At 44.9% G+C, this 14,042-nt stretch overlaps 1 protein-coding gene across 5 annotated transcripts in view; it reads right to left on the minus strand.

Moving 5' to 3' along the window:
* LOC306814073 (ubiquitin-associated protein 2-like) overlaps nucleotides 1-14,042 on the minus strand; it is a 185,728-nt gene that overhangs the window by 27,204 nt on the left and 144,482 nt on the right. The gene's annotated exons all lie outside the window — the stretch shown is intronic.

Consider the following 14,042-nt stretch of genomic DNA (forward strand, 5'->3'; position numbering starts at 1 on the left):
TAGGAACTCCCACCAGGAGAAGGACAGCTGCTTCAGTACGTGGATGACCTCTTAATAGCCACCCAGACCCAGGAGGCATGTGTGGATTGGACGGTAAGCCTCCTAAACTTTTTGGGCCTGCAGGGGTACCGGGTATCTCAAAAGAAAGCCCAGATGGTGAAACAAACAGTGATTTAGCTGGGCTATGAAGTAAGTGCTGGACAAAAGGACCTTGGGGCAAGACCCCGAAACCCCAGACAGTACAGGAACTGAGAACCTTTCCAGGCATGACGGGGTGGTGCAGACTGTGGATTTATACCTATGGATTGTTTGTTAAAGCCCTGTATGTCTTAATTAGGGAAGGGAGCAGGGATCTTCAATGGACAACAGAAGCAACACGAGCCTTCAACCAACTGAAGAAGGCTCCTATGTCAGCTCCAGCCTAGAGACTTCCAGATGTGAGTAAGCCATTCTTTCTGTTTTCTCACGAAAAACAAAGGATTGCTCTGGGAGTACTAGCACAAGACCTGGGGCTGTACCAGAGGACAATCACCTACCTCTCCAAACAGCTGGACACGGCAGCCGAGGGGTGGCCAGGGTGCCTCAGAGCTGTTGCAGCAGTAGCAGTGAACATCCAAGAGGCATGCAAATTCCCCCTAGGCCAGAAGATAACTGTGCTAGTATCTCACACAGTGTCTACAGTCCTGGAGGCAAAAGGGGGACATTGGCTTTGCCCACAAAGATTTCTAAAGTACCAGACCATACTGGTAGAACAAGATGATGTTGAAATTGTTGTAACTAACATTGTGAACCCAGCTTCTTTCCTCAGCTGGAGCATGGGAGAACCAGTGATCCACGACTGCCTGGAGACCATTGAAGCCACCTACTCCAGTCACCCGGATCTGAAGGACACTCCTCTCGAGGACGCTGAGAGCTGGTTGACTGATGGGAGCAGCTCTATCATCAGTGGAAAAAGACATGCTGGGTATGCAGTTACCACAAGCAGAGAGGTAATAGAGTCTGGACCATTGCCAACAAATACCTCTGCACAAAAAGCTGAAATAATTGCCTTAACCCGGGTCTTAGAGCTGGCAAAAGGAAAAGAAATCAACATTTATACAGACTCAAGGTATGCATTTGGAGTGGTACGTGCACATGGAGTTATTTGGAAAGAAAGGACTGCTGAACTCACAAGGAAAAAATATTAAACATGCACAAGAAATACTAAAATTATTAGATGCAGTTCAGTTACCTGAAAAGGTAGCTATTATGCACATCAAGGCACACCAAAAAGTGAGCTCAGAATTGGAAGAAGGAAATATTGTGGCAGACAGAGAGGCAAAAGACACAGCCAAAGGTGAGGTACCCAGTGAAATAGTCGAGGCAGCATTAATTCCAGATGGAAAGATCTCTATTGAAGGTAAGCCAGTATATAACAAAAAGGATAATATATTTATTAAGGAAGAAGAAGCAACTTATAACCAGGAAGGGTGGGCTGTAACCAAAGAAGGAAAAATTTTAGTGCCTTCTTACTTGTTGTGGTCACTAGTGCTAAAAGAACATGAGAAAACACATTGGGGAATGGACGCCCTATACAATTATTTAAAAGATAGAATTCTGGCTATAAAATTACAAGGCACAGTTGTGATAAATAAATCCTTCAGAGGGAGTTCTGTTCCTGTCCCAGCTCCCTGCTCCTGTCCCTGCGGGGGTGCGGCCATCCCTGATCCCGCTCTTGCTGTCATCCCCAACCCCATTCCCGCTTCTGCAGGAGGGAGGAGGATGCTGCCCGTAGCTGTGGCACCGCACTGCGATCCCGGGCAGGGCAGGTGGTTTCACAGAGACAAAAATTCCAGGGGACATCCCCCTGAGAAAGTTCTACAGCTGTTAGAGTTGTATGTTTTTATAAATGTTCCTGGTTGTCTGTAATGTTAATTGTTAATATTAAGTTATTGGCCTCACCCTGTTTTTGGCCCCCAGTTGTCTTAACCCCATATCCCTTTCCCCTCTCGTCGGGTTAATGCCCTCGCTGTCTCCCTAAAATGGCGCCTGTGACAAAGGAGGAGGAGTGACGTCAGTGGAGTACATGCAAATGAAAGACGCAGAGAATGCTGGAACACCATTCAGAGCTGAAGCCCCTAAAATAACGAGCCCAAATAACATCTAAGACTGAAAATAGCGTTCCACAGCTGGGATAAATAACGGAGAAGGCAAAGTCACCACCTGGAGCTGCTCTGTCTTGTCGCTGTGACCTGAGTAGTATCCTACAATCAGGACCTCCCCTTACGATAACGAGCCACTTCAGTCTTTCTAGGGACCCATGAGGATGAAAGACTCAGCGCTGCCTGTGAAGACAGAGCTGCACTCCTTCTCCTCCTCTGTGTCACCCTTCCGGAGCAGCAGCGGTGTAAGCAGCCGTTCGGGTTCCCCACCCAGAGCTGATCTCTAACAAAGGCCTTACAAAGGAGCAGGTCTCCTGGCCCATTTATTTCAACAGTAACACAAGTAACTCGTCAGTGTGGTCTTTGCCTCTGAACTAATCCTAAAAACATTCTAAAGCCTAAAGTTGGACAAATTGGGAAAGGTTGTGGACATGGGCAACAATGGCAAATTGATTTTACAGAATTGCCCAGGAAAGGGGGGTATCGTTACCTATTAGTGTTAACAGATACCTTTTCAGGATGGCAAGAAGCCTTCCCTAGCCAGACAGCTAAGGCACGAGAGGTGACCAAGGCATTGTTAAAAAAAAATAATACCACGTTTTGGAGTCCCAGCCACTATATCTTCTGATAGAGGGCCACATTTTATCTCGAAAAATTGTACAGAAAATTAGTCACCACTTGGGAATAGATTGAAAATTGCATACCCCATATCACCCTCAATCCAGTGGCCAAGTAAAGAAAATTAACCATTTGATCAAACAACAAATTGTTAGGCTGGGGCAAGAGGCAAATTTGCCTTGGCCCCAGGCTCTTCCACTGGCATTAGTATGGATTAGAACAAAACCAAGAACAAAACGGAAATTAAGTTATTTTGAAATATTGTATGGGAGACCATATGTGGTCCAAATATCACTACAGCAGCTGCTGCTACCACACACTGCATCCTCCAGAAGCTCTTCATCACCCTTAGCAGCCCAAACACCCCTGCCCACCACCACTGGGATGCCAAGATATGGCATTGGGTCCTGCACCACATCCAGCAGTTTCAGCAGAATGTGCCAGCCAGTAGCATACTCTTTGAAGGCCAAGGGCCCTGCAACCTGTTGCTCAGCATCAACAAATATTTTGGGTGCACCCATGACTTCCTCTGCACCCACCACCACAGACCCTATCCCTGGGATCACATCTGCCTAGAAGCTCACACCTGCTTCCATCTCCACAACCACACCCACATCATGTGTGATTAGCCCAACTACACTGACCAACACGCACAGTTTCACCCATGCCAACATCACGGCTTCTGGTCCACTGCCCCATCCCCATCCCTGTCCTCCCACCTCCACAATCGGTGGCAAGATCCACCACAAGAACAGCCATGGACCCTGAGCCTCCACTGGCTACTCATTTATTCTATTTAATTTGACAAGGGTTTTTAACTATTTATTAATTTATTTATTTGACAGAAAATAAAGACTGGTTTAGACTGACTAATAATTAGCACTGGAGTCAGTAAAAGGAAGGTGGGGACCTATTGGAGAGTTGGAGTTGTTTAGCCTGGAGAAGGCTCCAGGGGAAACCTTATTGCGACCTTTCAATACTTAAAGGGGTCTTATAAGACAGATGGGGACAGACTTTTTAATAAGGCCAGTTGCAATAGGACGGGATGTAATGGTTTTAAACTAAAAGAAGGTAGATTCTGAGAGGAATGTTACATTTGTCTTTACAAACGAGCTGTAGATTTGATGGTAGATAAAGTTAGCACCTAGAGAGAAAAGAAACAATGGGAGGGATTACACTGATTGATGAATGGGAAAAGAGATTTGCCTTTACAAACAAACTGTAGGTTTGCTGGTAAATGAAATTGGGTAACAGAAGATGAAAGAAGCATAGGGGGGGAAACTATGAATTGTATAAGAATTAAAAATTAAAAGGAAGGGTTATACATTAGAGGGGAATGTCAGGTGTCAGGCGTTCCGGGAAGTCTGTGCCTCTCAAGTACCTCAGCCAATAGGGAAAGAGAGAAGGAAAAGCGGCCGGGAAAATAGGATAAAAAAGGAGGCTGTGTCCTCCAAAAATTGGACAGATCCCAGGGGAATGCCCCATGGCCTCTCCCTTTTTTCGAATAAAGCAAAAAGGACTCCTCTGTCTCCTTTTTGGACATAAACTTCTGGTGTTTGTGGATTAATTTTCCTTATAGGTTTAACACATTGCCGTCTGATATTTTCTAAAAATATGAGCCTTGTGAATAAAGAATGAGTTTCCCTGCTTGAAGGAACTTGAGTCCTGTCTGCTCATTATTGCAACACGTCCCAACACCACACTGCCAGACAAGAGCATGGCCTGTCAACACCATCACACAGACATTTTCCCTGCTCCGAAAGCTTCGATAAAATATATGACAATGTGAGATGTTGCATAGTGATTTGTGTCATTATAGAAATACACCATGGGATTAATATAAACAAGAATACTAAACTCAAAGTAAAGCATGGACATGAGACACAGGAAAATATAATAATTTCATTATATTTTTAAAATCACTTTGCTGTGAATTGCTAACTTTTTGCTGTTATGTATTTTTTGCCACTATAATTATGAATTGTACTCACTTTTTAGGTATAGGGAAAACGCGGGCTTGTGCAAACATGACAAGGCTTGTCACTGCTGTCACCTGCTTGCTAGGAGTGTAACCCAACAACATGTTCAAGTCTTGTCCAGATCTGGTGGGGGCTTGTAGCCACTGCTGCTTACATGCTAGCCAACACGTTCGGGCTTGCTCAGACTTGTACCCCAGCACAGTAAGCATGACACAGCCCCACCAGAAACTGCCTATAAAAGGGGCAGTGACCAAGAGTAGAACGAACGTGTTGGTGAAGCACAGACTCCCTGCATGCCCAGCTCTGCTTGCCCATTCCTTATCAACAAATTAATCAATTGCCTCATCGATTAACCTACACAATTGTGGTGAGTAATTTATAACAACAATAGCTCTCATAGAAGCAGAATGTGATCCTTGCTGTTGGAGGGGACCTTAAAACTTCACCAAGTGAAACCACCACCTCCTCCTCCTCCTCGTACTAGGGCTCTAACCAGATTACTTGTTTCAGCTCCATCTCCAGAGGACTCTTGGATACCCCTCCTCTTGGGGCACAGGGGCTCAAGGCCATCCCAAATGCAAGGCCTTTTGCTTACAAACAGCCTTATGGGGGGCATTTTCTTCTTTGCTCCTCAGCCATCTCAGGCAAAAAGGTAGAGAAAGCACAAGACTCCTGTTACAGGCACACATACATGGCACCACAGCCAGGGACCCAACCCAGCAGGATGAGGAACAATATATATACCCAAAGGAAAAGTCTTTCTTCCTTATCCTCAGAAGCTTCAAATATAGGAGCTGGGGTGTTGTAATCCGATACCAGAGGTATAAGGAAGGTCTTAACTCTTCCCTCCTGTCCCTATCCTATTGGCAGAGAGCCAAATATCCCCTCCCTGACCCTTTCCTAGAAAAGGCCAAGATCTGAGATCCTCTCTCTCTTTTGCCCTGGGACCACCATGAAATAAACTACAATCTTTAAGAAAGGCAAGGAGCCTCTTTTGAACCTTGTGATTATCTCCATGCTAAGCCTAGCTCCTTCTTATGGATACATAGGAAGAAGTTACAGTATTTAGCAGTTGGCGAACAACGTATTGGGGCTTAAAATTAAGAGCCCACAGGTAGCTGGAATCCCAGTTTCAGGATTTTTACGTTCGTTCGTTCGATCGACTACCTCCATGCTTGGTAGCTGTGTTTATACAGCCCCAGGCAGGGAGGACTGAGCCGGTAGCTTTACTTTAGCGCCAGAGTGAGTCGGCTCGAAGATAAACAGCTTCCACGAACCACACAACAGCCAGGTCTGCAGGACAGGTAAAGTCCCTCGTGGGAGGCGGGAACCCCAGAATTTGCCCCTAGGAGCAGGGAGGGGGGGTTCCTCACGCGGGCCGATGGCGAGCGCGGCAGCAGGGCGGGCTAGCACCCTGCGGCGCCTCAGCAGCGACAGCCACGATTGGAGCGGAGCGGCTCCTCCGCAGTCTGCGCGGAAACCACAAAAATAAACCCGCTCGGAGTGTAGCTGCTCACAGCTCTGGCATTGTGCAGTGCCTGGGAAGCCCCCCGAAAGCAGTGCAACGCTGCAGGGTTCCCCCAGGGTCGGCACGGCCAGAGGAACGCGGGACACATGACAGAAACCCCGCGTCCCCCTTCTCCCCCAGAGATTTTTAAATTTCGGGTCAGAAAAGAGTTGTGTGTGTTTGTGTGAGTGTGCGTGGAAGTACAAGATATTGTGCATATCTCTTTAAAAAAATCAGGATGGGCGCAGAGTTATCTGCACATCAAAAGAGTGTGTTTTCTCAAATTCAAGAAATTTTACATGCTGAAAAAATTACGGTTTCTAAAAAACGGTTAAAGCATTTTGTCTCTTGGTTTGAAATTCCAGACTGCGAATTACAAAATATAAATTCAGTTTTATTTTGGGATAATGTGGGAAACGTATTAACATCTAAAGTAGAAAAATTTGACTCTAATGCTGCTCTGTTCCTTCCAATATTTTTACAAGTACACAAATGCTTATTAGAAATAGAGAACAAAAGACAGCCACAGACAAATCCTTTAACCCCCCCCCCATCTCCTCCAAACTCCCCTGTCCCTGAAAATAATGAAAAACGAGAAATACCTCAGGAAGATACCAAGCTTCTTCCCCCCATATACCCAAGTTCTGAAAATTTTGAACAGCCTGCTACAGAATTCTCTATATTCCCGTCTCTTTCACCCAGTTTACCTCAGGACCACTGCAATAATAGTTCGACAGGAAACTTTCCTTTGTCTCCCAAGGGGGACCACATGGCCCATAGCAGCAGCCATACCTCAGCTTCTTCATCTCTTAACCCTTTCTTCTCCTCAATCTCCTTCCCTGCCCCCTTCCCTTTCCTCTCTCATAACCCATTTCTGCTCCCGTGTAACCCTACACCCACAGGTTCCCCTAGTCACTTCTTCCCGGCTCAGGTTACAGCTTCTAATCCTGATTACAGCAAATGCCAGACAGACAGTGATAACCCAGAGGCTGCAGGCAATGGGGGAGGAGAAGGTTCAGTTAACAGCAGTGACGCTGTCCCTGAAGTGGGGGAGACTGCACTATCTCCCAGGCTAATATATAAACACCTAGCCCTAAAGCTCAGAACTTAGAAAACTGTGTACCATCAGCCGCTCCCGTAGTTTATGTGGGTAGAAAAAATGGCAAGAGAGATTATCAACCATTGTCTTACCAGGATAAAAAGGAAATTTGTAAAGTACAAAGAGAATTTGGGAGAACCAGTGAAATTTTTAAAGGCATTATGAAAGCCACTTTTACTTCAAATTAATTAGTTCCCCATGAATTGAAGGACCTTTTCAGGTGTCTGCTAACTCCCTCAGAATATTATTTATGGTTTAATATTTGGAAACGTTCTTTAATGGTTCTCTTAACAGAGCTTCACCAAAGCCCTGACAATTCCAAAGATTTTGAAGATAATGATATTACACTTGATCATTTATGTGGTGAAGGGAGTTTCCATTGCCCTGAAAAACAAACTCGAGTGTTACCTAAATTTGTTTTAGATAAAATTTGCAATATAGCTGAAAAAACTTTTAATCAAATACCAACAGTTGAAGTAACTGGTAGTTATATTAATGTTAAACAATATGATTCTGAGAACTTTTTGAGGTTCGTAGATCGTCTGCGTACACAGGTGGAAAGACAAGTACATGATCCAGCAACCCAGACAGAATTGATAAAAGAAATGGCACAGAGAAATGCCAATGAAGCATGTCACAGAGTTATTCTAAGTCTTCCTCTGTATCCAGAACCAACTTTAGCACAAACAATAGAAGCCTGCACCAGTAAAGCTGAACTGTTCAGTGCACCAGAAAGGAATCAAAGGCCAGCACCATCCCAGCCTGCAGCAGCTGAAACACCACGAGCAAAGAAGCAACCAGTGCCACCTGAACAGCTACACCATGTCACCTGCTTCCAGTGTAAAAAGCAAGGACATTTTGCCAGAGACTGCCCTCACAACCAGAAACAGGAGAAGTCCAACAAACAAAAAAACTGAGTGTGCAGCGCATGCCTGCTATAAATACCATCACGCACAAAGATATAAATACTGCGGGCACTATTTTGGCAAAAGCCTCTCTCAAAAACAAAGGGGGAGGATGGGATAAAAGGTGTGGGTATACAAAACAAATTAAATGTAAAATTTTCGATTAACCAAGTCCAGCAGCCTTGCGGCCCTGTCAAGCAGCTTATTAGACGTGACGGTATTTCACATGGAAATGGAGAGTGAGGATTTTGTTGTGGGAATCACAGCACACACACCCTTAAAAATTGAAGTAGCTCCTATGATTATGAAAGGAAAATTATCCTGCCTCATAATACTAGCACGCTGTTCTCAGCCACCATTCTACCTGGGAGAAGGGCAGATTTTAGCCCAGGCCATTCCCATTTCAAAAGGTCACAGCAGATGGAAAATCACCTGAGGCCTACTGGGTAGAAACGGTGGGTGAGGAAAAACATTCTTTAGCATGCAACCTTACACATAAATCAGATCATCTCCATGTGGAAGGTGTGCTTGATACAGGTGCAGATGTGACGATTATCCCGGAAAGGATATGGCCTTCATACTGGGAACTGCAACCCGTGGCTGGAAAAATTCAAGGTATAAGAGGAATTAAATTGGCAAAAATATCAAAAACCATTGTGCAAATTGAGGGGCCGGATGGAAAACTAGCAAGTGTCCATCCGTTTGTTATAGATTACAAGTGTCCCTTATGGGGGAGAGACACCATTCCCAGTGGGGAATTAGAATGATTATCCCTAAAACTCCTCGGGATTTTTAGAACTGGCCACTGTGGAGCGCCCTGCCCAGAAATTAACATGGCTAAGTGACACTCCAATTTGGGTAGCACAGTGGTCAATGAAAAAGGAAAAGCTTAAGGCGCTTGAGGAGCTTGTAGAGGAGCAATTGGCAAAAAACCACATTGAAGAGACAACAAGCACTTGGAATTCTCCAGTCTTTGTAATAAAAAAAACAGGGAAAGACAACTGGAGATTATTACATGACCTCAGAGAAACAAAGTGATTCAGGACATGGGGTCTCCTCAACCTGGGATGCCCTCCCCAACAATGCTTCCCCGAGATTGGCAATTGGCTGTAATAGACATCAAAGATTGTTTTTTCCAAATCCCCCTACACTCTGAAGATGCCCCAAAGTTTGCATTCTCAGTTCCCTTGATAAATCGAGAAGCCTCAATGAAGCGGTACCACTGGAAAGTGCTTCCACAAGGTATGAGGTGCAGTCCTTCCATCTGCCAGTGGTATGTAGCCTCATTACTGTCCTCGGTGCGTGCACAGAGAAGGGAAGCCATAATATTACATTACTTTGACGATGTGCTCATGTGTGCTCCCAGTAACCTAATAGTCCAACACACACTTGACCTAGTGGTTAAAGTTTTAACCTCTGCTGGATTTCAACTGCAGGAAGACAAAGTTCAAAGGATGCCACCTTGGAAGTATCTGGGCTTGGAAATTACTGCACGGACCATTGTCCCACAGAAATTGGAAATCACTTGAAATCCCAAAACCCTAGCAGATGTCCACTCCCTGTGTGGATCTTTGAATTGGGTAAGGCCCTGGCTAGGTCTCACAAATGAGGACTTGCAACCCCTTTTTAATTTATTAAAGGGGGAGAGGGAGTTGGTTTCTCCCAGGGAACTGACCCCAGAGGCAAAAACTACAATTGTAAAGGTACAGAAAGCATTGGCAGAGAGGCAGGCTCACCGCTATCAGCCCGAGCTGCCTTTCAAGTTCATTGTTTTGGGAAAACTACCACACCTGCATGGTCTAATATTCCAGTGGATTGAGGGGCAGAAAGACTCACTCTTAATCATAGAATGGGTCTTCCTCTCCCACCAAAGATCCAAAACCATCACTCAGACACAGGAGCTGATGGCTCAGCTGATTCAGAAGGCAAGGATGAGACTGCGTGAGCTGGCTGGTTGTGACTTTGCATGCATTCACCTCCCGGTCAAACTTTCTGAGGAGGGAAGGAACTCACCTGAAAGACTGACCAAAGAGATGTTTGAGCACTTGCTCCAGAGCAATGCTAGTCTCCAAATATCTCTAGACAGCTACAGTGAACAAATATCAGTCCACGGCCCAGCTCATAAATTGCTCAATGAGGAATTCCACCTCATTCCTCATGAAAAGAGGAGTCAGAGACCACTCAAAGCTCTCAAAGTGTTCACAGACGCATCAGGGGCCTCTCACAAGTCAGTGATGACTTGGAGAAACCCACAGACTCAGCATTGGGAAGCTGATGTTGAGTTTGTGGAGGGGTCACCCCAAATAGTCGACCTGGCTGCAGTTGTGAGAGCCTTTGAGAAGTTCTCAGAGCCATTTAACTTGGTAACTGACTCAGCTTATGTTGCTGGAGTAGTGTCTAGAGCTGAGCAGGCAGTTCTCAAAGATATTGATAACGAGCATCTCTTCAGGCTGCTCTCAAAACTAATCTATTTGGTTTCACATAGAGAATATCCCTTCTATGTGATGCATGTCCGGTCACATACCGAGCTGCCAGAAGAAATCGCAAAGGGAGTTGAGTGGCAGACTCCCTTGCAGCCCCAGCTGAGAAATCACGCCTCCCTGACATCTTCCAACAGGCAAAGCTGAGCCACCAGCAATACCACCAGAATGCTCCAGGTTTGTTCCATCAGTTCCAGCTAACACGGAGTCAGGCTCGAGCTATTGTGGCCACCTGTCCCAGCTGCCAGCTCCAGGCCATGCCATCACTGGGTATGGGGGTTAATCCCCTCGGCCTTGGCAGCTATGAAGTGTGGCAGACAGACATCACACACATTCCCAGTTTTGGTCGCCTCAAATATGTCCATGTGAGTATTGACACATATTCGGGTGCAATTTATGCGTCTGCTCATGCAGGAGAAAGAGCTGTGCATGCTAAACAGCACCTCGTGCAAGCCTTTTCAGTGCTGGGGATCCCTAGGGAAATCAAAACAGATAATGGCCCAGCATACATATCCAAGGAGTTCCTGGAATTTGTCCAGCAGTGGGGAGTGGAACATAAAACTGGCATCCCCCACTCCCCCACAGGCCAAGCTGTGATTGAGCGTGCCCACCAGATGCTCAAACAGGTCCTGGCTAGACAGAGCAGTTCCACTGTGTGGATGTCTCCACAGCAATAGCTCTGTAAAGCCCTATTCACTGTCAATTTCTTGAATTGTTCATTTGAAAACATGAGTCCTCCTGTGGTATGTCACTTTACAGCAGTAAACAGTTCAAATTGTCTCAGCATCCACTAGTTTTGATTAGGGACCCAGAAACATGAGAAACCAAAGGTCCCTATGAGCTTGTTACCTGGGGACGTGGTTATGCGTGCATATCCACTCCCTCAGGCCCTCGGTGGATTCCCCAAAAGTTGGTGAAACCTTTTGTTCCAAAAAATCCAGCTCCAGCAGAAAGAGATGAGCAGCAAGTAGCCATTGCTTCAAAAAGAAGATGCTGCCCGAAAGAAGAGAAAAAATCTTCATAAAGAAGAACATTCCGGCAGACAGAGACTTTTAATGTGTTTTAAAATGTTTGTTTTCCTTTTAGAGAAAACCTACCCTCCACTAAACCCCGTGAAGAACCCCTTCCAAGTTGTCTTCTTGTTAACACTGATCAGAAGATTGGTTCAGTGAACTGTTCAAAGGCTGGGGGTTCTCAGGGTGGTGGACTTCTATAGTTAAAACAACTTTGTTATTTTTTGTTATTATTTTCCTTGTAATAATGGCATTTGGGATCCTACGTCACTTAGTTTTCAAAGCTATTAATGGTATCATTCCTTCTACCTCTGTAGTCAATCACATAGAAATGAAAAACATAGAACAATCAATTTCTCCCACCAATTAAAATGGTGGGCAAAATCATAATCCCAATCAAAATAAATTTAATATCTTGCCCTCACTTAAACAGAAAACGGTGAGATGTTGTAATCCAATACCAGAGGTACAAGGAAGGTCTTAACTCTTCCCTCCTGTCCCTATCCTATTGGCAGAGAGCCAAATATCCCCTCCCTGACCCTTTCCTAGAAAAGGCCAAGATCTGAGATCCTCTCTCTCTTTTGCCCTGGGACCACCATGAAATAAACTACAATCTTTAAGAAAGGCAAGGAGCCTCTTTTGAACCTTGTGATTATCTCCATGCTAAGCCTAGCTCCTTCTTATGGATACATAGGAAGAAGTTACAGTAATTAGCACTGGGGCAGCTGTATCCAAGAACAAATCCAATAGTCAAGTGCCTACACCCAGAGCCATCTCCTCAGAAGCTACCACCACCACACCACTGCCCCCTCCACAAAGCCCTTGGTCCAGGAAGAGACTTCCCAGGTTCTTCCAAACAACATCATTTCACAACCCTTCCAAATGTGAAAAGATTAGCTAATAACAAAGAACACACATGGGAAACAGACCACAACCAACATCAGGTCATTACAGACAGAAGAGACTCGGGCAGAAAAGACTCAACCACTGCCCTGGGCAGCCTGTTCCAGTGCTTGACAACCCTTTCCAGGATATCCAGTCTAAACCTTCACTGGTGCAGCTTAAGTCCATTTCCTCTTGTTCCATGGGAGAAGTCACCAACACTCACCTCACTATAACCTTCTTTTCAGGTAGTTGTAAAGAGCAATAATGTCTTTCCTGAGCTTCCTTATTTCCAGGCTTAACAACTCCAGCTCCTTCGGTCACTCCTCCTAAGACTAGCCATAACTGCAATAAGAAACCTACACTTTTGACTAGAATTTTCAGCATGCGTTATTTACTGGATTATAAAATAAAGTTGCCTGAATTTGAGACAGGTGATCAGGCTGTGCAGTTGAACAGGGTTTTGTCTAGGACATCCCTGTATTTACCTTTGAATATCTGACTCTGTCCCCAGACTCCACACAAAAGACCTTTATTTATAGCATTCATCCAGTGATACTTCTTTTCAGATCACTGCTTGTTGTTGTTACATTTCTGTGTCTAGAGATACACCGAATCACTTCATCTGGTGACTTTTCTCAGTAACATACTACCAAATTTTCTCTTCAAGATCCTTATCCTAGTTTTCTGAAAACAAAATTATTTACCTTTCTGCAATCTAGGCTGAGGCTCTTTGTGAATCTAACTCTCAGTTTCACTCATGACATTTACATTCTCGATCCAGGTAAGGAAGAAAACTTCATATGCTCTCCCTCCTGCAGCTCACCTGCATTTGTTGCCATGATACACATGCAAAGATCTCCACCTATGAGTGTTGGAAAACATACCAGTTTAAAAATTTTTGTATAACTTTAGTCAAGGAGTTTTGTTCGCCTTTGCCTCGGGAAATTTTCTTTTTTCTTTCCAGGGCATTGTTCCACCAGGTGGGGTCTGATGAACTCAAGATATCATCAGACTAGGAGTAGCCCAAAATATAACGGGCCATCAGCGGCCATTAACGGAACATCAGTGGCCATCTACTAACATCTATCCTCAGGTGCCACCTCTGGCAGAGTTGGAGACATCTGATCCAGAAAGGGCTGATAAGAAAACTGAAGAATGAAGATCTAATTAACATCGGAGGTGAGGAGATTTGGATCCAATGGGAAACTGGATTCTGGGGGTTGCTCAACTCTAGAATAATGATATTTAAAACTGTGCATCTCTATGATTTTTGATTGTATTAAGTTTGGGAGAAAATCCTGAGAAAATGTGTCATGGAATTAATGATTCTCTCTGCACATCCGGGCTATGTGTTGATGATATGATTCCTGTGGTACATCCTGGCCAGAACAACATCCCGGCCAGAATAAAGTAAC

Source organism: Erithacus rubecula (genome assembly GCF_903797595.1).
Source record: "Erithacus rubecula genome assembly, contig: SUPER_W_unloc_1, whole genome shotgun sequence".
NCBI lineage: Eukaryota > Metazoa > Chordata > Aves > Passeriformes > Muscicapidae > Erithacus > Erithacus rubecula.